The sequence below is a fragment of the Aptenodytes patagonicus genome, chromosome Z, assembly GCF_965638725.1.
Source record: "Aptenodytes patagonicus chromosome Z, bAptPat1.pri.cur, whole genome shotgun sequence".
Lineage (NCBI taxonomy): Eukaryota > Metazoa > Chordata > Aves > Sphenisciformes > Spheniscidae > Aptenodytes > Aptenodytes patagonicus.
The window spans coordinates 5164942-5187430 of NC_134982.1; the positions used below are offsets into that span (position 1 = coordinate 5164942).

Here is a 22489-nt window from a genome sequence, read left to right on the forward strand (position 1 = left end):
AGCACTACACGTGCCCCCTCACTCCCATTGCAGATCCCAGGCACTCTGTGAGAGAGCAACTGGTAGTACAAACCCAGTGCGAGTCATCTCACTTCAGATTTAGAAGAGGACAGACCGTGAAGCTCTGGGAACATGCATTTAAATAAGCTCTTCCTAAAATTTCTTGAGACTTCTTATACCACTTTTGCAGCAAGGCTCGTGTACCAGTAACATTGGCTACTAGCGTTATTTTGCAAGAGCGTCGAGAGGCCATCAGCAAAGATTACTGCAGGCATACACACACCATGCAATGATGAGCAGTGTTGTGATGGCTCTCAATCCAGTGAGTCTTGCTGAAATACATCGTATCCAGCTCATTAGCCTGCATGCATTCCTGCCTTGCACAGATAACCGGGCTAGGTTATAGAGCTGGTTTTCATGGTGCTGCTGTCGGCTGTTGGCAGCACAGCACAAATGCACTGGAAGAGGCCACATCCCTTCTGAAAATCTCGTTAATTCAGAAACTAGATGAAAGAGGCCTTTTTATTTTATATGATAGAATCAAGATACAGAAACTCAGTGATTTGGACAGAATCATGTAGGAAATCTGTGCTAACCAGTCCCTAATTCCTGCGTTCTTGTCCATCCCCATGAAATTGTTGATTTTATGCTGATAGAGCTTTCTCGGATGTCTAGGGAAAATTTACTGGTGCTGTGTTGCCGTCACATTTCAAAACTTGCCCCTGTTCAGGTTAATGAAGTGAAATGGAGGATTAGATCATGCTTAATGACAACAAGAACATGGCAAAGGTGCAAAACCCTTCAGGAGTTATCTCCAAATCTACATTAAAGTTCTCATTTGGCTCCATAAGCAGGAAAAGCGGACAGAGGTCCTTCATAGCCTCAGAACCTATTTTAATTATCCTCTCCCTGGATAATTATTAACGGGGGAGGAGAAAACTGCCTGCAAGTGTAAATGCTAATGGGTTCCCCCGAGAGCACGAGTCCAGAACATCAAGGAACATATGATGGGTTAACAGCCTCTCCAACACGTTGCTGCTGGCTTGGAGGGGGGATGCCGCAGTTGAGATGCTGATGACATTCCTCAATGACTTGAAGACTAAACTGCATGTCTTTATAAAAGCAAAGCTGTTCCTGCACTGAAAGATTCAAGGGGACAGGAAATTGTGTGGCTAAAACTTGGGCTTTTGACATAGTCAAATGCTGTTAGAGCGAATAAGGAAGGGAAGGTAGAAAGGGGATTTGAAGGAGATGGGAGCTGTGTCTTCACCACTGGTTAGGGTGCTGCTTTTTAATAACAGCCCTCCGATTGATTTCTGAAGTGGAAGGAAGCCTCACGACAGACCAGAGAAGGGAAACCAGTTCATACTTGCACCGTGATGACAAAACTTGTTAGAAAAAATAAAACCCCAGACACTTGTGAGACTCAACATGCATCTGTACCTCGAAAAAGTCAGGTCCTGAGGTGTTATCTCAGGTCTAGCGCATCAGGTCTTTGTTAGACCATTAACTAAGGATATTATTTGAAATCACCCACCTCCCTGTTAGGTGTTCCAGGTGCCAGATGAAAAGCACATTTGAAGGGGTTGTGATGAGCAGGCACTGACTGTGTTAAAAATAATGCTTTTCTCCAGAGCCTTGAAACCAATTCTGCTGTGCTTGAAGGGAATTTAGCACATAAGTGCCAGTGCAGAAGATGGAGTCAGAGGAAGTGATTTTTCCACTTTCTCAGGTGTTTTCCCCTGAGGTCCTCCCTCCAGCAGAAAACAGTCTGCAGAAAAGCCTTTGCATGGAGGTGGCATCGGAATATAAGAACACAGTTTCTTTGGTAGCCAGTTTGCTCTGAAAGTAACTTAAAATGGGATTTCATATTTGTTGTTCCTCCTAAATTTTATGCATTGAGTTCACAAGACTCTTTTTTCAACCTCTCCCAACTCATCACCAAATCTAAGAGCTGGCTGGAGTTCATCCCAGCTCAAACCCAACCCTTGAGCTGCCTAGTGAGCACTGAGGTCAGTCCCACCCTTGCAGTTCAGCCCCTTTCCCACCATAGGACCTCCTGGAGGGCCCCATGAAGCCAGGGGCAAAGCTCAAGGCAATATCTGGGAACAGATTGCTCCCTGGCCACCGCACATGAACGTTGGGTCATTCAAAGGCACATGAGAACAGAGTGGTTGATGTAGTAACAGATGGGCACATGAAAGCTTAGGAGAATTACCCCAGATTGGTTTGCAGGCATGTTTATCACAAATTGAGTCACATCTTCTCTGCATTTTATACAGGGAGGATGGTTTGGATTCTCACCCGTGTCCAAGCCCTCGGGGTTGTCTATAAAACACCATTATTTCTACATTAAGACTAGAGAGAAGGCTTCCACAGGCTGTCTAGAGGAGGACTAATAAGGCTGAATGCTCTTAGAGGCTTTATGAACAAGACAAAACCTGGTGCGCTGTTTTCTAAGTCCTGTCTACATATGGGCCCTTTGGAGATTGGTACAGAGAGTAACCAAACTAGCTCCTGAACCAGCAGCTGCCTCTCGGCTAATTAGTGCCCTGGGGACAATTAGTCTGCTCACATCACCATATTGCCCTGACTGTCATGCTTTCAGGGCCCAAAGCTGGTGTCTTGGCATGATGGAGACAGGACCCTGGCTGTCCCAGCTCTGAAAAGTGGACGGGGTAAAAAACTGCTGGAAGGCAGCAGGTAGGAACCTGCATGCAGGATGAGGAGAGGCAGGGGTGCTGGTGCTGAGGACTCACGGTCAGAATTGGACCATGCCGTCATGTCCCCCTCCCCAAATCACACAAGACTAATTTAGGCAATGCTGCCTCTCCTGTGCTGCTGTTCTCCGTAACAAAGACATAATGCTACAGCTTTCTCCCCCTCTGTCTTCTGCAGCTGTCACCACCTCATGCCAATAGTCCAACATTAGGAGTGTTTTGAGCAAAAAAGCCCTGCTTGGATGATCATGCTTATCTCAGCTGAAAGGCTTTCAAAGCCCAGCTTAGCCAAAATATGTGTGATACACACCATGAGTCCAATCATCCCCCTTATAGCCATCTATGAAGAGTTGTTTTTTAGAACTGAGCTTTTCCATTATCATTTTCTTCCATTCTTGTTTCAGCTCACTAAACATTAACCACCATGACCTACTGCATAAACTCAAACCATATTAAACAGATTAGGTTTATAGCCAAATCCTAACACCCTATTTGGAGAATGGCTACAATGCCTGGCTGTTTCTACAGTTCTGTGGGTTGGGGGTTTTTTTGGGCAAAGTTAAATGTTTTTACTTGACTGAAACATTTTGGGTGTGTTTAACACCACTCTGCTAAAGCAAAACACATAGACGGAACCAATCCATTTATTTAAGAACAGTACTAAAAAATAAAACAAACATAAGCCCCAAACCTATCTGCAATGTACATGCAAAACTTGTAAAAGGAACTGACAAGTTTTTATGAACTGGCTTATATATATGTGTGTATTTACATTTTATTCTCATGGATTGTATTTATGTCAGAACATAGGAAATGGCCTCTACCTTTCAATTTACATTGTGGCTCAACATAATCACACGCTTTCCCATGGATAACAACCCACCACTCCTAACAGAGCTGCCAGCAAGCTGATACAGAAAAGAACGTTGCTGAATATCACAGTTTTAGTTTTCAAAGGAAAAGGCAAGGGAAGGCAAGGGGAAAAAAAAGCCACGTAGGATGATATCAGCTGACAAAAGGATAAATGACAGGTCCGACAATTCAGATAAATCATCATCAACTAGGGGCATTCTGAGCAGTGTCTCCACAGAATCAGTCCTATGCTTGGGGCTACCAGATATTTTCATCAGTAATCTAGGATTAGATATAAAGTCACCGCTGATAGAATTTGCAGCTGATGAAGATTGGTAGAAGTATAAATAACTGCAGGGACAGTGTAAGCTAGATCACTGGTGAAGCTTGGCTTATTCAGACAAAACATGTTTTAATACAGCCAAATGCAATGCAGTCCATGCAGGAACACAGAATGCATACTTTGTTCCTATCACATAGTTATGAAATTTCATACGTAGGGAAAGGACAACCTTCCTGCAGGCAAGGAATGTGAGGGATGTTTATATGGGAGAGGTCACGATGGGTGAGTAACTCAACCTGAGCTTCGCGTCGTGCTGAGACACAGCATTCCTGGTTGTTCCAGCACATGTAGCGATGCCTGAATGGAGAGAGATGACTGCCGCGAATGGCAGGAGGGAGGTCCCAGCAAAGGTGGCTGACCTCGGTCCGAGGGGTAGCTTTCAGCTTCCCATCATCAGGAGTAGTGCTGTGTCGTGTAAACCCTGTTGTCCTCCAGACAAGAGCTGGGAAATGAGAACTAAGGAGCTCAAGCCAAAGAAGCTATGCCTTCACAGCAATACATTTGAAAGAATTTTAATTAAAATCTTGACTAAATTATATAGTCAGCGAACAAGGAACGTGATATAAATATGACATGAGGAATTCCTAAATGGGTGAGTATGAATGATATTGCTTAGAAGGTACAAATGACACGGTTTACAAAGAATTAAAGTCTATACTATAGGTAGTACTAAGGAGCCCAGCCTGCTTGGAACTGAGTTTTACCTAAGTGCCTGTGATCCAGAGACCAAATTTTCAGCAAAGATCTTGGAGCAGACACGGACCTCTGTCTGACTGTGAGTTCAGGGCAGGAGGTCTCCACTGGGAGCTGAACATTAATTTAGATCTAGATAAGGCAAGCAAATCTACCTAACTTGTTATTAGTGGCCATGCTTATTACATTCTCCCTGCTTGTGCAATGCCCTGATTCATCTCTTGTTTCTGACACATCCCGTTTCTGACTTCTTTCCACCTGTTTTTCCCTTACTGGCTTTAGTCAGCTAAACGTACCTGAAGGCACAACCCACACTACTACAGAATAATTACTTCTATGGCCGTTAGTCTGCAGAGCCAAGATGCATCTAAATCTATAGGTATTTATCTGTATGTTTATATGCTATATGTACTGTATATATACTCCATATACTGTACTTCAGGGCCTTTAATGTTAGAAGTCACAGTCCTTTCTCATATGCGTATTCCCACTTCAATAGAATCCGATTGCAGCCCTGCACCTGCGTACAAAATCAGGGTGAGTGAAATGGTAATGCTGCATGCATCCCAGTTTGCTTTCTTTCAAGCATGTAAAAAAAAAAAAAGGAGAAATCTCAGAAAAGAGCCAGATAAGGACAGGAGAAAATTCCTGAGAATGAGAGACTTTTCAAACTCATCCTGCTTACTTGAGCAAGAAGATGGAGAGGTGATTTGACTACTGGAGAGATATTTGTGTGGCGAGAAGAACCCGTTTGGAAAAGGGCTCTTTAATCAGAGGAAGGCATGAGAGGGACCAGTGTGATTTAGAGTGAGATTAACTTTTTGCTGAGGAGGGTTACAAGCCAGATCAAACTGCTGAGGAAAGTGGTGGGTTCTCTGTTTCTCCCTTCCTGCAAATCAAGGCTGGGTGTCTCTCTGGAAGAGAATTTTCACTGAACATCAATTACTGGGATAAATCTTGGGGGCAGCTGGGTGAAACTTAATAACCTGTGACATAGGTGATCTAAGCAAGACGATCCTTTGGCCTTAATATCCCTGCATCTTGGGAATGGTGAAGAGCAGAGCTCTATATAGCAATGGAAACATAAGCAGAGTGTAAATACTGGAGGGGCAGAGCAATTAGGTCCAAGCAGTTAGGACGAGGAGTGCCGTATCATTAATTTTTTAGACCTAAATGTCAGCTGGATGTTAAGTGGATGTTTTGGGACCACGGGGGGTGGCATAAAACTTTTGTACACAGAATAGATGCACATAAGCCTTACTGCATTACTCGGCTCCTTTTATGATCTCTCCTTCCCGTACCTTGAGCTCTGGGGAAGGAATGTGCTCCGCCCAAAGAGGAATTACATTAAGCAAGGACAAGGTGCCGTGCAGGTACCTTGCAGCACTGGTAATTCCCTTTCAGCTCAGTTTGTGTCTTGCTGTGTTTTTGTCATGAGGATACGGTATTTCGTGAGTGGAAGCAGCTATTCTACCATGCCTTCTCTCAGCTCACGGTTTGTTGCAAATATTGATGTTTTACTACATGGATGTTTTATTGTTGAATTTTCTGCTGGGCTGTTACTCGATTTCAGTAATGAATTCCAGCCTGCTTATTTATTTATTTACTTATTTTAAGGAGAGCTAACAAGCTTCACAAGAATTATGTGTTATAGGGAGGTATCTTAGCTAATCCAAAGAAGTAAATCTCAAGAGCAGGAAACCTCAGCATGTGAATTGAATTTTGTAAGAGACACACAAAGTGCAATAAGTTCTCGTCGTGGTAGAGGTCTTACTGAGATAAAGAACTGCTGCACCAGGCAATGTGCACAGGCAATGCCATGCAAGACTGTCCCCATCCCATGGAGACCGCAGAAGGTCAACTGGCTGGGCTGACAGCTGGAGCTGCAAGATACTAATAAATAGCTTTCACTGGTAAATAGAAAAGTGGTTTATAAGGAAGGTCAACAGTCCTGTTTTAGGAAACTGAGGCACATAGCAAGGTGTGTCGCTATTCCTGAGGCCTCTTAGTAGACTAGCGGCAGTCACAAGCAAACTGGGCAGATTTCCTTGAGGAAAAATGAAGTCCCACACAATGCCTAGCAGAAAAAGTCTCTTTTGTACCAAAGCAGGGAAATCCCTCCTTGTCAGCAGCTGGCTGGGTGGACCACCCACCTCCGAAATATATGGTGCAATCGCTAAACACAAGATGCTTCACACTCACACATCCCTCCTCTTTAAAATACACCCAGAAGGCCTTTTGGATCCCAGATCTTTATCTGGAAACTAAATTTTGAGATGTGACCTATCAAAGTTGTCAGTAAGCAGGGGAGGGAGATCCCTTGCCAGCCTACTAGCTAAATTTTTAGAGAGACATATCTTTCATTGGCTTGAATATTGATGAATCTTATTCTTTCCGAGTTAGATTTCTGATCTGAAAGCGAGTTCTTCTTTATTACTCATGCTTATTTCTCACTGGGACAATTTTCCTACCTCCTTGGCTATGTGAGGGTTAATGTGTAAATGAATGCTGGATGTACTGCACAAGTAAAGTCTTATCCTAAATGCTAAATTATCTTCCTCACTTGGAACTTCTCTGAACTTCATAACTAAAAAGGTAGGAAAATAAAACAAGAAGAGGCCACGGAAATCCCAAACTCTAGGGTTTTTAATCCTTTGTTGCAAAGAACCAAAAGTATTCCTGAACTAGAGCAATTTTTAGTGAGAGAAAACATTGCTGATATTTTTCTGAGAATAATTGACCTTTATCCTTGCAAGATGAAGGTCTAACAACGTGCAGGGCAACACTTCCTTCTCTGTCTGTCACCAGACATCGAGCTCTCAGGAACACCTCTGCTTCCAGAACCGACTTCTCAGAGCTCAAACGTGGAGACCAAACGCTGCTACAACTCCAACACTCCAGCTCTTCCTGGACACGGATCTTCATGTAACCCAAAACTTACATCCCTGCAGCATGATTTCCTTCTCAGCGCTTTCTCACACACTAAAAAGGCCTTGAATGACTAGCTATGACAGCATCACCTCCTAAAACACGTCATGTTACCGTCTTTCTTGACTCCACACTGTGCGTTCCCCACTTGTACAAGTGAGCATTCGTACTGATTTGCCAAAGCAGCAGCAGAAACCTCCAGTATCATACTTCTGACACTGGCCAATGCTAGATATCCTCCAGATGGTAAAAAATAGTTTTCACAGACCTTGGAGGCACTGATGTGGTACCGTACCAGCTGACACCAGCTATTGATTACCTAAACCTTGTAATTTTTGTTTTCGTTAATGTACGCCAGCTGCAGAGCTTACTGTCACATGACATATACAATTGTCTAATCTCTGCATTTTCCTCCAAATCAGGAATTTTTCTCAAGACCAATCTATGATACTATAAAGTATCAAAATAATTATATCGGGCATTAGGATATTTGCTTTGTTCCTTTGAAATGCAGGCACAGAAGCACTTGGAGGACTACATGAGGTGCAGATGAACAATTTCTTTTAGAAGTATCATTCCAGTATATATATTTGTGAGAGGTCTTTTATTTATTCAGTTAAATCAGGAAAAATAATCATCTATCTTATTTTTTATCTTTAGAAGCAGTATAATATATGCTAAATCAAACATGTAATTCATCCATCTTTAATAGCTTTCTTTGTGCCATATAACTGCACAGCAGCTGCTTTGTCAAATGACCAAGAAATTAGAGTTTGGCAAAACAGTGGTTTTCATCAGCATATGACCTTAAGATAACATTTACATTTCAGGAGATGCTATTCCAGTCAGAACAGAACTGCAGGGCAAACTCACATCTCTGGATACTCATGGAGGCATCCGACAGAAAAGCTAATAAACGCACTAGATTAGTACAGTTTTATTTTCCATAAATCTGGGACATGTTCAGCAATGTCAAACTTGTTCCCGTGCCTTTAAATGAATAAATAAACCCAAGCTTGCTCTGAAGCTCAGAAGTGAGGTGGAATTCATTTAGCTCATTACCATTTAAATGATAGATGGACAGGGTAAACTCTTTTCTTTTGAGGCAGGGGATGGACAATGTGGAGACGAGAGCAGTGGTATTACATAGATGTGGGCTCCCAGGCTTAGATGATTGGATTCAGATGTTTCCAAGGAAATTATTTGCTCCAAAAGGGCTCTTTGGTTACTAACAGGTATAGCAATCATATTTAAAATGTTTTTACTCACAGTCAGGCTCCTATAGCTTCAGTCACATAGGATTTACTGGAGGGTTTATCCTTGGGCTGCTCTGTTGAGTGCAGAGAATTCAGGTGGGTGTTTTCAGAGGGTTAGGCTGCCAAGACATACAAAGTAAAAAACAACATGTTTAGAGGAGAAATATTTTGCTTTTGCCATTTTGGCTGTAATTTATTTCCTTCTTTTGCAGTAGGTCATTATTTGCCTCTCCTAAATTGCAGGGAAATTCAAAGAGGAGAGAGGTAACAGGTAGGTTTTTTGTTTGTTCATTTATTGCCTGAGAAAAGGAGGTACCTGTGCAGCTGAGAACAAGAAGGTAAGATCTTCACACCTAGCCCAGGATGAGTGAGAAAGCAACATTTCACTATTTTGTCAATTAATTCAGTTCTCCAGCAGCCAAGTTCCCTTGAGAAGAAGGAATAAAATGATAATTTATTTGTATTGGTCTTATTTAAAAAAGAAAAACAAGGACCCCAAAACAGAGGAGAGAATAGGAGATTTCACGTGTGACACTTATGCTGCAAAATCTCAAATAGCTTGCTTGATTTCTGGTTTTCTTTTTACCTTGAAGGTCAATATAAACTCACCAAAAGTTTCCTGAGCACCCACAGGTCTCTTCTCACCAGTTTCTAGGGAGCTGACAGTGACTCGCTGACTCAAGTAAGAGCTATGGGCAACTTGTGGGTGTACAGGGCTCTGACAATATTTTGATCCCGGTATCAGACACAAGTGGTGGCATGAGGAGCAGGATGGAGTTAGTTATGGGAATAGGTCACACATCTTATAACTCTTCTTCATAATAATTTTTCTTCGTAACAAAAGAGCTCTTTAACAAGTTGTCACACATGGGTGTTTTCTCAATCCAGCCAGTGTTAGCGGCCTCCTGAGTGGTGACAAACTCTGCATCAGCCCTGCCAGACCCTAGGACAAGCCTTTTCCTATTCTTCACTTCTGAAGCCTGATGTTCTGCCTAGACCTGGCTTTTTCTGTGGACCTCCTTCTTGCTGGGTGTTTCACCCCCCCCCCCGGCATGTCAGATCTCACAGATGAACATGGTCTGAGCTCCTTAGGGAGAGCACAGCCTCTCCAACCTCCCAGATTTCTCTTTCTGCAGCAACTGGGAAAAATGCGAATAAGCAGTCTTCTTTTTTTTGCTGTCCAGGAGCAACTCTTGCATGGCCATAACTTACAATAAGAAAATATACCAGACACAATCCATCATAGCACCCTGTATTCCTGGACATCCATGCAGCTCTGTCTCAAAACATGCAGAATCCAAACCCATAAATGATGCTTTGTTCACACATGCAGCTCGGCACCTGCTTTGAGCTCAAAATTGAAACAATCTTTTGCACAAAGAGGGAGACTGTATGCTGGAAAGGGAAGATATGTGGGTATCATTGCTACCGGTGTAGCTCTTGCAAAGTGACTGGTGATGTTGGGTGCCTCAACTGTGCCAGGTCTGCAAGGCACTCAGTTTGCAGAATATAGAGTACTTGAGGTACTTTGAGTAGTTGGGCTTTCCAAAAGTGCTCCAGAAGAAGCATCTGAAAATCAATGGAGCAGAAGTCAGTACTACTGTAGATTTCTTTTTCTGTGTTGGTTTTGGGAGTGTATTTCTTGCTTTGTGTAACAAATCCAAAGCTTTCCCATTTTAGACTTGAGAATATGAGAAATGCTAAGAAAAGACAGAGAGGTGGAAGGGTGATGCGTGACAGTGAAAACAATAGGATGATCCTTCATTTCCTTCCTTTGGTGAAATAAATAATGACAGTGTGAACAGTAAGGAGGAATTTGGATGAAAAGGGGTGAGTGACTTGTCACCCTGAATGCCGGAGGGTGTTATGTGAGCAAATGATAGTACTGGCAGATCTGCAGGAGTGACTATGGGGAATTAGATGCAAATAGAGCATTAAAGCAGAATCACTGGGGTGATTCAGTATCCCAGGTAGATTGGGTGTGTCAGTAAAAACCAGCTTGGGAGAATGTCGTATCTGACACCTATCCCAGGAAGAGGACCAGAGCTGCAGGGGCTGCAGGGTAGGTTGGTGTTTCTTGCCTGGACGGTCTTGCAGGGAGGAACCTTACAGAGAATTGCAAGGAGAGGGGGGGACATTTTCTCCTAAATAATTTAAAAAAGAAAATCATCCCAGGTGACTTTTCGCTGTCTCAGGGGTGGACCCTATGCCAGACTTCCCTGCTGCAGCAGAGTGTAACTCAAGTGTCTCTAGACTGAGTCCCCCTTTCTTGACATTAAGGGAGCTCCGAGAGGGGCACTTTTTCCTAAGGTCTGTAAGGGTTTTTTTCCCTCTTTCTTGGCCTGGAACAACTTAAATTTGTTAACACAAGCAGAACACAGTGCAAACTGCATTGCTTTTGGGAAGGACTTAAGTGGGTGAGCCTGGGATTTCCACTGAGGAGGAAAGTTTTCTGAGAGGAGTTTATTTATGAGCAAGTTTGTAAGTGGCTTGGCTATTTGTGGGCTGATGTGTTGGCATTTCCTCTCTTTCTTTTCCCCCCAGTTTAGGAGTCTACAGCAGGCCTCCTTTAATTCGCACAAATAAAATGAGATGAGAAAAAGTATTAAAAATGTAGCTGTACATTGGAGGAGGCAGAAAGAGGAGGGAGGGAGAGACTTTCGCTTCTACAACACCAGAGAATGAAAACATCTGTGTCCAGTTGACTCACTTTCATAAAGATGCACTAGACCTTAATCAAACCCATCCAGGGGATCTTGCCTGAGCTGTAGGGATTATATCAACATTATATAGCTGGCTCATGGGCAGCCATTCACTGGCCAGGTAGCTAACAGAGCTGGGGGATTTGCTTGTGTGTGACATTTTTTATTTTATTTTAAGGAGCTAGGCTGCATTTGCAAACCACAAATTACATTTCTCCACTGTCAACAATTGCAATCGTTCTCATGGATGCCTTGTTGCTCTGGGTTTGAACCTCAGCCATGGTGCTATTGCCTCTGTGCCCACCTTTCAATTGTTGTTGATCCACCATCCAACCCCCTGATTCCCTGGCAGAGCAGCCTGGAGTTAGGCAGGCATGCTGCACCTCACCTGCTGCAAGCTGTTTTATTTTTGTTGGCTTGGGAAAAGCTGTTGGTCTCACTTTCTTTTAAAATATTTTGTGCTAAAGAGAGGAAACAAAGCCAAGCTGCAGAGCCTGGGGGCTCCATTCACTGCTAAGCTTAACTTCTTCAGGGCAGCTGCCAACAGCTACCAACACTGCGTCTTCCAGCATCTGGTGTTGGAGGCCCATGAGTCGTCCTCCTGATTTCAGTGAGACTATTCAAATCCTTTATGGGCCTCAGCTGTAAATGGAGGTGGCGAATGGAAACAAAATGAAGTATAGAGATCTTCTCTTTTTTACGTGTTGCCCACAGGAGTGAATGACTTTGTTGATGTTGACAGTTCCTCCAGCCACAATATATAGTTTCTTAACCCATATTCATTAAAAAAAACCCCCTTGTTTAATTTCCAAGGAATAAATAAATGGGTTTCCAGATATCTTAAATTTCAAGTTTGTTCCCTCATATTTACCAGGGACCACACTCAGACTAGGATTACTCTAAACAGCACGTGGAAAGCGTAATTGAATAGCGTATTATAAGCTGAGGTCTGGCAATGCTTTTCAAGTTAATTTGAGCAGAGAGCACCAGTTTTTGCGGCCAGCAGCCCAGCATCTCATCACCTTTTCTTGCCCCAGCCCCTTGATCTCAGGTGGATCAAATGGAGGTTACCTCCAGAAAAAATTCAAACTTGTATCCTGGGCACAAAATAAAAGGCCTAAACTGCTGTTTTGGCTTGTCCAGATGTTCTCTGTGTAAACCCACACTTAACCTCTGAACATGGTGTTGGATCTTAATAGTTGAAAAGGTCTTCATACAGAAGTGCAGTTTTAAGGGCAGCCATCAATTCCCAAACATTGCAGATGGTGCGCTGGTGGCTGGACATCACTTGGACAGCCCTAAATTACCCTCTGGCTCCCAGAAACATCCCTATTGCCTAGAGTGGCAAACTGCTTCGACAGCTTAGGGGGCTTATGAGTAAAAATGTGGCAGGACAAGGGCAAACAGACAAGCGACCCCAGGGTAATCCAGTTATCCTTCAGAAAGCACCATACACATGCCCTTACTTGTGCCATTCCAGGAGCAGGTTATCTCACATTTTCCTTGGGATTAGGTATATATAGGCAGAGCTACCACAGAGTGGGTGACATGCTCAAAATGCACGCTGTTGCTTAGTTCATGGCAGCGTGTTTCTCTGCCCTTGTCTACAGCAACTTTGGGGCTATGACAAATAGAAGCTGCTGCAATGCTAACTTTACAGGGAATTTGCCTACTTTTCTGTTAAAAAAATGCCCTGTAATGTACGGCTCTGGAAACTCCTCTGACACGCACATCTTCTTTCATATGAATGCTATGGGGAACCACCCCTTGGTTTTCTCATTCTGGTAAGAGTTTGTGAGCGGCGGAGGAGGGGAGAAAGGTCTTGTAAAAGAATCAAATCTGATCTGGAAATGACTGAGACCTGTTAAGCACAGAGCCTTGCAAAGCCATTTTTAGACCTCTGCTTTTTAAATATAGTCCTCACCACCAGCACCTGCTCTAACAATAAAGTGTCATCTGCGAGATGTCACTCACTGACATTGAGTGTCACATACAGAGGCAGGCCAAGCATTTGCCGAGCTGAGTGTGTTCTCTAGAGGGAGGAATATAGCTACAGATTATATGACCTGGATAACATTTGACAGGATTATGCTTCCATACATGTTTGCTCAGCACCTTATGCATTGAAGTTCCCCCAGTCTGGAGCCACAGGACATTACTGTAACCCAAGTATTATTTATGTTGGCAACTGAGAGATAGATCATGGGCGAGGAAAGAGAAAAAGCAGCATTGCTCGTAAATGAATTTGGATGTTATGCCCTTTATAGCATCAAACATCTTAATATTAATAGAGACTGTGCTGACCTAAACACACAGCAGAGAGATTCTGTCCCAGAAGCTTTATTTTCCATAGACATCTTGATTTTCAGAGCTTACACACGCTTTATACATTTTTGTGGCTCAAACTTGTTCTTTTCTACATGTCAACTGCACTTCAGTGAGTGAGGGAAGGATTTTCCTCCAGGAGAGGAGAGAGGATGCAGAATCACAGTGCCCCTACCTAGCAGGGCACGTAACTGCAGTGAAAGGACAACTGCTTACCTCTTTAACCCACTCGCCTCTTTCCATTCCCTACTGGAGTTAGAACCGGACTTGGACGTCGTGGTTTGGGATTGCCTAGGGCAGGCTTGATATTTCAGCCAGACTTTGACCGTTGTCTGCCCACCTCTACTGAGATATGCCAGGGCAGGCGGCTCGGACTCGGGGTGGGGATCCCAGCACTCGTCTAGAAATTCCCACGCTGAGCCTGTGGGCACCTGCACTGTGGTCACTACTGGTATTTGCTAGCGGCACTGACATTGAACCTGCATGTAGCACCGAGGTGGGAGAGCACGCGGAGGAGGCGATGCATCCGAAGTCTTGGTTGCTGAAATCACTGTCTGGCCATGTCACCACCGCTTGCTGGACATAGGGATATTAAGGGCATTGCTTTCCACTCCCAGCTTTCATAAGGTGCAATTGTGGCTCTCACTTTTTTCAAAGCGTCTCAGCTTAGCTACCGAACTGTGGCCATGCAGTTTCCTTTCTCCTTCCTTTTGCTGTCCCCCATCTCCTTTCCAAGCACCTGCAGTGGCTTTCAGCATGCATTCATTCTCTCTTGCTTGCTGCATATATGTTCAAATTGTTATTTCCCAGCAGATGTATCGCATGAGGGTATTGAATTCCCACCCTTCCCACCCCTCTCTCAGAGCACCGACTCTACTCTCACAGAAGCACCAGTTTTATTATAACAGAGCTCAGTATTTAAGCTTCATTCTCAGATTTGTCTGCCTTAAAACAGAAAATGTTAAAAATATTGGCGATGGTGAAGCAGCGAGTGTAACCTCCAAATCTCCCCTGTTCAGATCAGATGTAGCCTTCCTGCTGTAATCATTCCTCTCTCCCCCTCCTCCCCGCCCTTCTCTCTCTTTTTGGATATGTGTTTCTCCCTGACTGTGATTCTGCAGTGGCAGAAAGGGGTCAATCTATCTGTAAAAGATGGACTCAGCCAAGCTTTTCTAGCTCTTTCCTGCTGATGGCAATTATCCGGAGGTTGGCAGCGGTCCCAGAAACCTGCAGTTCCTGCAGTCCTGCTGCTGTGGGCCTGCTCCACAAAGCCAGCATCCTAAGAGGATCACTTGGTGTGATGCCCAGGAAATGACAAACAGAAAAGGTCACACGTACTCCAAAAAGATATACTGCTCGGCAAATTTAATTGACATTGTGCAGCTTTTCAAAACGTCCCTGCAGACATTCCAGCATTTAACAGATGCAAGCAAAGAACAGCAAAATAACAGGGCTTTAGAGAAAGGGCAGAAAAAAACCATTCTGTCCCCCCGAAAGAATTTTTTCATACCCCGGTAATATCTTTTCTCATGGTCTATTGGATCAGGATAATTTTTTGTTACCCCTGGTCTGGCAAGTGAAATCTGTCATCCCATCCCCCAGCCTCCCTTCCTTCCCTCACGCACACACTGCTGCTTTTTAAATCATTGAGCTTTCATTACACAGGGTAACTGTCCTTGTTGTTTTCCTTGCATGTTTGTCTGTTAAAATATTGTACGAGGAACCAGCTCCCTGTCAAGACCAGTGCTCTCTGGAGACTCACTGTTGTGTCCTGTGCTATCTAGTCAGAGGGAAAAATGCTGTCTGCATCAATGGGTGCTTTCTTTAAAGAAAAGGAACAGGAGATCTGTGGAAATTTAAGAAGGTGTCTGATATCTAACACTAGTAGCTGGAGGTGGTGGGAAAGCAAGAGTGGCCAGAGTGAGTCTAGGATGAAGGCAGGTGGTCCTGGTTCAGCAGAGACTGTACTCAGCAAGGACTCAGCTCTTCAGTTTTTTTTTATTTCAGCCTCCTTTTGCTAAGTACAAATTTAAAAGCAATTTGATTTAGTGCTTTTGTTTTTAATATCCCCCATTAGATGGAAAACAGTGGCAAAAATGAGTATATTATGCATACTGAAGATGAAGCAGACATGTGACACAACAGGTCTGAATGCTTGGCCCGTTTACATCCATACGATTTGGGATGAAAGGCACCATCTTCACTATATAGCTGGGACCATGCAATCACCATGATTTAGATGGCTGGGATAGTAAAGAAGAAAGGTTTGAGTCCATTGGGAGCCTTGAATCTTCAAGTCATGAATCCCAGTAAGTGTGTCAGCTGGGTTGCTGCAGAGAGAAGTGATTAATATTTCCAAAGCTTTCACAAGCTGCTATCGATATAGAAGGCCAAAACTGTCCACTTGTGTAGATGGTGTAAAATACTTGGTGCATTAGACTAAATACTTCAGGACTGTATAAAGCAAACACAAAGATCTATGTGGGGGTTTCTCTGGTTACTATATTTAAGAAGAATTAACTACCATATCTAGACTGTGAGCATATACATGGATAGCATCTGTGAAATCTGGTCATTCATTTGCCTGAATATGGCTAGACTTTAGTGAAGCAATCTTAAAACTGTAATTTCAACATACGGTCAGGGGGACAAATCTTTTTTATTTAGCTGGTGAGCAGTATGACCAGAGATTTTACAGCGCATAACAGCAGTACAACAGCAGCCTGTAGAAAACAGGGAAGATGGACAATTGAAAGTCATTTTGCTTTGAAATACTGCTTTTGAATAACAAAACATACAGCTGGAAGTGTCAAAGTACTCTCTGAACAATACCTAGCTCTACCAGCCACAAAAGGTGGGGAAACATGATTTCACTTTATTTGTAGCAGGCAAAACACCGTTGCGGTAACTGTTGGGACCAGAACCCAAGACTCCCAGTCCACCTCTGTGCTTAAAGAGCAGGTCATACTCAAATAGAGGGGACCGGATAGTGGCAGATCCATTTCTAGGCAACTTTCTCAATTTTGGTATTTGTCTGCTTCAAAGGAAGATCCTGTTGGGAACACAAAGTGACATTTGACTTCTTCAGCATGGAGGTGGCAACATCCGCTTTCTGAAGGAAAGCTGAACCTTATAGTTTAAGGAGAGGTGGTACCCTGTAGGTGAAACACAGACATGGGGCAAATTTTTAGGGCTCTGTTTTGCCTGATTCTAAACAGGATTTGTCTATCCTTCATCCACCTCTGTGTCAGGGCAAAAGCTCAAAACCCACAGTTGCAAACCCCATGTCAGTGCCTACACCCCCAAGCCATGCAGAGTGGGAGAAGCATTAACCCTTCCTTTGAAATGTCCTTTGAAACTAGTGCAGCCCCATAACAGTTTTCAGCTCTGACAAAGTTTCTTGTGGTTCAAAATGTTCTGACTGTCAAGAAATGTGTGAACAAAACCGCTTCAATGTACATGGTGTTATAACAGCATTTTGACTTCCTTGTGGACAAGACAATGCTAGTTTAAGAACATGCTATCAGAAATAGTTAACTTTCCAACAGAAAGTGTTTCCAAGAAAGGGTTTTTGCCCTCAACAAAATCAGTGTATATTAAATGACTCATAACTGTGTAATATTAATGGCTGGTTTCATAACATACTCTCTTGTTACACTGGACTTCACAGAAGCAACACAATAAAATTCAGAAGTTGATCTCCTCTGTACAGCAGACTTCTGTCGACACAATTATATTGGTCAGGAGAGGCAAGAGGTGAGATCTCTGGCCAAAGAGTAGCATCAAGAAAAGCCTGTTTGTAAAAAAAGGCACAGAAGCCAAAACTGAGCTTTTACCATATCACTGCTTTCACTTCAGAATGGATGGGGCAGAGGAGGAAATCTACACTTTCCCCCCCAAATAGCCTAACCTTTTGGTTTTGTCTTCTGGGGGGGAAGATCTCTAAAGCACCTTGAGATTTTAAACACAAAATATTTTCTGAATTAAAGCTTGATTTAGTTCTTCTGTCTCAAAAAGCAAAAGCTCCAATCCTTTAGACCACAGGAAACTTGCCAGCTGTGGAAATATTAAGGCTTTTACTGTATGCAAGTGAGCTGTTCGGACTCCATCTGCTAAAATGGTAAATTTTCACAAATGCTTGTTTTGACTGATACCCAATCCTGAGTACTTTGTAAGGCAGTTACACATGCAGGCCTGGTAAAAAATGTTCAGCTCTTGCCAGCTCAGGAGGACAATTGGTTCGTTAGAGGAAAGTGATAGGATGGGTCTTCATGACTTCAACGGAGAGAGGCAATGTTTGTAAACCACTGCCTTGCTTTGTCAGCAGAAATGTTATTAAAACCAAGAAGATACGGTAGCTTTTCTGGTCATTATGGGAAAATAGGTGAAGTGACTAAGGGAAGGCATATACATCCTGATGAAATACTTTTGATTTCAACGAGGACAAGTGGAAGGTCTTGCACCTGGGAAAACATAATCCAGGAGTGAAGCACAGACTGGGATCTACCCAGCTGGGGAGCAGCTCTGTGGAAAGGGACCTCGGGGTCCTGGTGGACAAGAAGCTCAATACAAGTGAACAGTGTGCTGCTGTGGCGAAGAAAGCCAACAGGATGATGGGGTGCATCAACAAGGGCATCACCAGCAGAGATAAAGAAGTCATTATCCCACTCTACTCAGTGCTTGTCAGGTCACACCTGGAATATTATGTTTAGTTTTGGTCCCTGCTGTACAAAAAAGTTGTGGACAGGCTGGAGAGAGTCCAGAGAAGGGCCACAAAGATGATCAAAGGACTGGGAAGCCGGCCATATGAGGAAAGGCTGAGAGAACTGGGTTTGTTCAGCCTTGAGAAAAAAAGGCTTAGGGGAGACCTTATCACCATGTTCCAGTGTTTAAAGGGTGGCTACAAAGAAGGTGGAGGCTCCCTTTTTACAAGGAGTCACATGGAAAAGACGAGGGGTGATGGGTACAAGTTACTCCTGGGGAGATTCTGACTGGACCCAGGGGGAAAATTTTTCACAATGAGAACAATCAGCCATTGGAATAATCTCCCCAGGGAAGTGGTGGGTTCCCCAACATTGGACACTTTTAAGACTGAGCTGAAGAGGGTGCTGGGCCATCTTGTCTAGACTGTGCTTTTGCCAAAAAAGTTTAGACCAGATGATGCCACCCAGAGGGACCTGGACAAGCTCGAGAAGTGGGCCCGTGTGAACCTCATGAGGTTTAACAAGGCCAAGTGCAAGGTCCTGCACCTGGGTCGGGGCAACCCCCAGTATCAATCCAGGCTGGGGGATGAAGGGATTGAGAGCAGCCCTGCCGAGAAGGACTTGGGGGTACTGGTGGATGAAAAGCTGGACATGAGCCAGCAATGTGCACTCGCAGCCCAGAAGGCCAATTGTATCCTGGGCTGCATCCAAAGCAGCGTGGCCAGCAGGTCGAGGGAGGGGATTCTGCCCCTCTGCTCTGCTCTGGTGAGACCCCACCTGGAGTGCTGCATCCAGCTCTGGAGCCCTCAGCATGAGAAAGACACGGACCTGTTGGAGCGGGTCCAGAGGAGGGTCACAAAAATGATCAGGGGGATGGAACAGCTCTCCTATGAAGAAAGGCTGAGAGAGTTGGGGTTGTTCAGCCTGGAGAAGAGAAGAGAAGGCTTCGGTGAGACCTTATTGCAGCCTGTCAGTACTTCAAGGGGGCTTCTAAAACAGATGGTGGCAAACTTTTTAGCAGGGCTTGTTGCGGCAGGACAAGGGGGAATGGCTTTAAACTAAAGGGGGGTAGATTCGGACTAGGTAGAAGGAAGAAATTTTTTACGCTGAGGGTGGTGAAACACTGGCCCAGGTTGCCCAGAGAGGTGGTGGATGCCCCATCCCTGGAAACATTCCAGGTCAGGTTGGACGGGGCTCTGAGTGACCTGATCTAGTTGAAGATGTCCCTGCTCGTTGCAGGGGGGTTGGACTAGATGGCCTTTAGAGGTCCCTTCCAACCCAAACTATTCTATGATTCTATGATTCTATGATCCTTGAGGTCCCTTCCAACCTGGTATTCTATGATTTATGATTCTATGATTTTTGGACTACTAATATTCTGCAAGTCAGTGTTCAGTTGATTTTATAAATCTTGCCATTAGGCCTTCCTGTTTTCGTCTCTTGTAGCTAATAAGTGCTTGGAAATCTTAGTAGATTAAAACTTTAGAAAACATAGAAATCTCACTTTGAAGACACTCCTTTCCATGTGCTTGAAGACACACATGGAACATTTAGAACTAGAATAACAAAAAATTCTAAGAATAAATCCCTGTGGTGTATCGGTGTGAAATATTGTCAGTGGTAACTCAAAGATTGCGTAGTCTCAGGAGAAAGGAAATAACACAATTTAATTAAAGCTTCTTATTTTAATTGCAAAATTGTATCATTCTTTAGTTCAATCTTTGCTAGGAAAAAAAAGCATAAACTGAATTATGTCCAAGTGTGATGGATGCTTCTTGCTATTTCACAACTGTTTAGGATGGGATCATGGAATCTTGCAGTAATTTTGTGGAAGGGACCTCTGGAGGTCACCTAATCCAACCCTCCCCTTAAAGCAGGAAGCACTGTATAATCCTATTTCCAATCAAAACTGTGGGGAAACCAGGGCAGGACGGAGGTCATGATCCGACTTCCAGACAGCCTGCCTGCCTATGAATTTCATTCTCCCAGTTTTCAGCACAGAATATGAACAGCTTTCATGGAGAACAAGCAACATCAGCAAAGTCCCTAGCAGATTTCACAGGGTCTCCAGATTTTCCATCTTTTTGAGATAAAAGTTCTGGAAGGGACTAGAGTATTTTTCCCTTTTTTTTTTTTTTTTTTTGATATTTTTGAAAGATCTGATCAGCATCCACTTATCTTGTTGCTGGGAGCACAGAAATAAGTCCAGGTGCCAGCATTATACACCTAATGATGGGAGTTGCTTTTTAGGTGAAAGCTTTATATTGCATCCCTAGGAGAGGGAAAACCTTGATCTACCCATTATTTTTAATGTGCATCTTGCTGCCCTTGAACAAGAAATGCTTTGGCCTCAGTCCTCACATGCTCAGCTCAGTTATTTAAAATATGGTTGTAGGCTTATTAAAGACAAGAAGGGTCAAGATTTTGGTTTTATGTTTTGCTTGAAAGACTTGGACATTCCAGACTGCACAGAGCTTTCTAAAATAATTCCGGGACTTCTGTCAGTTTTGATTTATAACAACATATGTCAGATTTAATTACACCATCACTCTATCCATTCATCACCAGTGTTGCTCTCTGCAATGCTCTTCACCAAATCTCCAAGGGATGTAGTGACCTGAACTTGTTTCACCAGTGAACAACAGGATTAGATGTCCCCCATGCCATCATGTTTGGCAGATTAGTGACCACACTAAAACTGAGGGGTATGGTCAGAGAGTCAAAGGTGCATAAAGCAGAGGTGTTGAGGATGGTCTTGCTCAAGCTTGCTCCATAACCAGCGTCACTGTTAACAATCCCTGCTGAAAGGGCTTGAAGCAGATCTGAACTGTGGATACGTTCTCTATATGTAAATCTAATACACCCTTAGCACCTCTGAGCTGTATTGTGTGGGTGCACACACTTCACTGAGTGCTGGCTCTAAGATCTTTGAACCATGCTACGTTACCTGGTGTAGACAATTTCTGAGATCCTCAACTTCATTTTGTGCAAAAAAACCACCTCAAACCTTTTTTTTTCCCCTTAATTATCAGGAAGGAGGTTTTAATCAGTGCCAAAGCACTGTTTTCTGATCAAAAGGTAGAGGAGATATAGGTATAATTATAGAATTACTCTATTGCTTCAGATCAGCACTTGCTGGAGTAACCAAACTCATAAAACCTGAACTCTTTTTTCTGATGCTTTAAATTTGTAGTCAAAATACAATGTTGATGTTTATTTTTGCTTTACTTCATTTGGTTTGATCTCTCCTCAGCTTTAAATTTCCTTATAGTCATAAATCCAAATAACTGTCAGGCTATCATGGCAGCAGGTTCATCATTAAACAGAGACTGAAGATCAAATACAGAATTTAATTAGCATTGGACAATGTTTGTGGGAGGGCAAAATCTTCCTAAAATATTTTTGTTTCCCCTCTGAAACATTTCATTCTCTTGAGAGGAAGTTTGATTTTGAAGCTAAAGGCCTGAATTGGGGCTCTAAAAATTTAATTCTAAATAGCATTTTGGACTTTGGACAAATTTCAGGTAGCTTAATCCCAGGTAGGAATCATACAGCGTCACAGATTTATAGAATAGTTCAGGTTGGAAGGGGACCTCTGGAGCTAATCTGGTCCAACCTCCTGCTCAGAGCAAGTTTGGCTTCAAAATTAGATCTAGTTGCTCAGGGCCTTTTTCAGCTGAGTTCTGAAAATTTCTGAGAAATGAGATCTGCACAACCTGCTTCCATGTATAACCACTCTCCAAGTGAAAAAAACGTCCTTATATCCAGTGGGTATTTCCTTTGCCGCATCTGATGATCCCCTCTGAGAAGAGCCTGGGTCTGTCATCCCTCTAAATCCTCTTTGGTAGTCAAAGACTTCAATTAGATCCCACCTTAGTCTTTCCCTGGCCAAGCACTTCTGTTTGCATCTCTGCATGCAAACTACAAGGTCTCCAGAAACCGGAGGAGAAAGTTGGGCTCCTGAGGT

General features: G+C 43.4%; 1 protein-coding gene across 1 annotated transcript in view; it reads right to left on the reverse strand.

Annotated features, from left to right (window-relative positions):
* The window catches only part of LOC143172411 (urea transporter 2-like), a 310208-nt gene that overhangs the window by 115249 nt on the left and 172470 nt on the right, over positions 1–22489 (reverse strand). The window contains exon 3 of the mRNA XM_076361845.1: positions 8806–8911. The gene's annotated coding sequence lies outside the window, so the exon portion shown is untranslated. The remainder of the gene's footprint in view (positions 1–8805; positions 8912–22489) is intronic.